This window comes from Penaeus monodon, chromosome 7 (assembly GCF_015228065.2).
Source record: "Penaeus monodon isolate SGIC_2016 chromosome 7, NSTDA_Pmon_1, whole genome shotgun sequence".
Taxonomy (NCBI): Eukaryota; Metazoa; Arthropoda; class Malacostraca; order Decapoda; family Penaeidae; genus Penaeus; species Penaeus monodon.
Genome location: NC_051392.1, coordinates 29,127,187 through 29,129,686, shown reverse-complemented (window position 1 = coordinate 29,129,686; position 2,500 = coordinate 29,127,187). Strand labels below are relative to the sequence as shown.

Sequence of the window (2,500 nt, the reverse complement as noted above, 5' to 3'; positions counted from 1 at the left end):
AAGGGAAGGGTGCGAGCATTCACAACGAGAGAAAACGAAGGAGGTAAATTTGGGCGTAGGAAGGATGAGAGGGTACACTACGATAAAACCACGTGGAAGGAACGGAAGCGAGGAGAATTAGTACTGCAAGAATGGAAGAAATGCTACAGAAATTCTTTTTTTTCAGAAACTTGAGAAAAATAATGGAATGTAAAGAAAATGTAAAGAAAATAATACAAAAAAAAAGTTTTTGTGACCAACATTAATGATAGAACACGATAAGGTCTCATGAAAAATACTCAATATTCATGTATGATATCGAAAACTTTGGAACAGTGGAAATACCTAACCCTACCAGAAGGGAAACTTAAGGAACTCTTGCCTTACCTTGTGTTGATTTCCTTCCTTTAATCTGCACAAAGATACTCCTTCAGTAAACTCCTGAGCATTATTTGCAACAGTCACATGATTGTTTTGTCATTATATTCAAACAGATTCGTCCCCACTTTGATAATTCGATAATGCTTAACAAGATCAGTTATTCTGTGCACACTAATCAATCACTGCAGGACCTGGAAAATAAAACGTTTTAGTATTACACTGGGGAAACGTTGTCACACGCTGCCTGTTCGACCATATCCACCTAGACAGCTATATTTCTTTGGTATTCTGTTTGCATGTGTTTTCTTTTCCGTGTCCCGTGCATGCTGTCTCACTTTATCAAACGCCACTGGTTCCTGTTTGGTAAGTTTCACATGATTCACTTTTAAACGAGGCAGAGTTCCTCTTCCTTCTTTACAAGTGTAGTTTATTTTCAGTTGTATTTATTTTCCAATGAATTGCTTCCACATTTCAATTTTATATTCATGTCATTTTTCTTTTTCATGGTAGTTTTGCAGTTTTCTTACTTTTCGAAATTCATAACTGTATTTTTTCTGAGTAAAAAAAATCCACTATTAAAGGTTCTGATCTCTGCATTAGAGCACGAGGCACTTGCAGGTTTAGATCAATAACACGCACGGCTGATATCGAATCACATGGCTGCAGTGTTCACGTTCCAGCTACAAAAGACATGTAGTTTCCAGTTAAGCATTTTTCTGTTCTCCACGACCACATTCGCGTATCTGTCAGTCACGCCACCAACATCAGGTGACAGATGAACACAATCATTAACAAGGTGAACATCCGACGAGAACTGATGGTATGTAAAACGATGATTCAACCATATCGACACAGCAGAATCCTTCCTCCTCCAGCTTTAATTTTGAAAATGAAAAATAAACTACAGTGGCATAACCATAGCTCATATCACCATGCCAGACGAGCGACACATTGCGCTTTGCACTGTGTACTTGTTCCAATCGCCATTTTGAACTCAAGTCGAGAGTAGATGAAAATTGTATTCCCTGTCGTATCACGCCCATTACGCGTGCAAGCAACTGAGCCACACGTCATGTCAGGCTGCAGCACAGAGAGTTTTGCCTGTGTACTATTTCTTAAGCTAAATACACCCACGACTGAACATAAATATTCTTTAATATTATCGTGAATATCACGAACTTTCAAATTATTGAATACTTCATCCTTCTTAAACAACGATAAATACTCATCTACACTAAGAAAATTACGGAACTATACAATGCAATACCTGATACAGCACATATATCAGGAGACAATTGCTGCATACGATTATGTACAGCAATGTCATCAGTTTAACTCTCGGCCATACTGTCATCACTAGGAACTCTGTAGTCTCACTGAGGGCGGCTGAGGCAAAACCGGGTATGGGAATCGGAATCGTTCGAAAAAGTAGTGTGTGTGAGGGAGAGAGGGAAAAGGGGACGGATGAAGGAGAGAGAGAGAGGGAAAAGGGGACGGAGGAAGGAGAGAGAGAGAGAGAGAGAGAGAGAGAGAGAGAGAGAGAGAGAGAGAGAGAGAGAGAGAGAGAGAGAGAGAGAGAGAGAGAGAGAGAGAGAGAGAGAGAGAGGACGATAGGTCCAGATAGATTTACAGTCAGATAGTGAGAGCGAGAATGCGAAGATGGGAGAGGGGAAAAAGGGGGAAAATGGTAAGGAATGGAAGGAAAAAAGGGGAAAATATTCGAAACGATCAGAAGAATGTCACAGCCACGGTCACATTAGCCGACGTGCACATAAAAATCCACAGCGCACACGTACATGCCCTCTCCCGCTCTCTGCCTCCCGTGCACACACTCTCATTCAGTCGCACATAAAAAGAGAGCAAACTCGCAAGGAAAACATGCTTGGAACGCCGCCTGGGCCAACTAGTGAAAGGCGCGGCTTTTACAAGTATTTCTCTGTTACGGCATCTGTTATGGCGTATATTTAGGATCAAACCGAACCGCCCGACCTTGTCACTGGCGACTGTCCTCTTGTACTTGACTAGATGAATAATATGAGAGAGAGAGAGAGAGAGAGAGAGAGAGAGAGAGAGAGAGAGGAGAGAGAGAGAGAAGAGAGAGAGAGAGAGAGAGAGAGAGGAGAATGAGAGAGAGAGGAGA

The 2,500-nt window shown here is 41.6% G+C and overlaps 1 protein-coding gene across 1 annotated transcript in view; it reads right to left on the bottom strand.

Annotated features, from left to right (window-relative positions):
• The window catches only part of LOC119575197, a 21,570-nt gene that overhangs the window by 9,090 nt on the left and 9,980 nt on the right, over positions 1-2,500 (bottom strand). Inside the window, exon 2 of the mRNA XM_037922691.1 lies at positions 367-551. The gene's annotated coding sequence lies outside the window, so the exon portion shown is untranslated. The remainder of the gene's footprint in view (positions 1-366; positions 552-2,500) is intronic.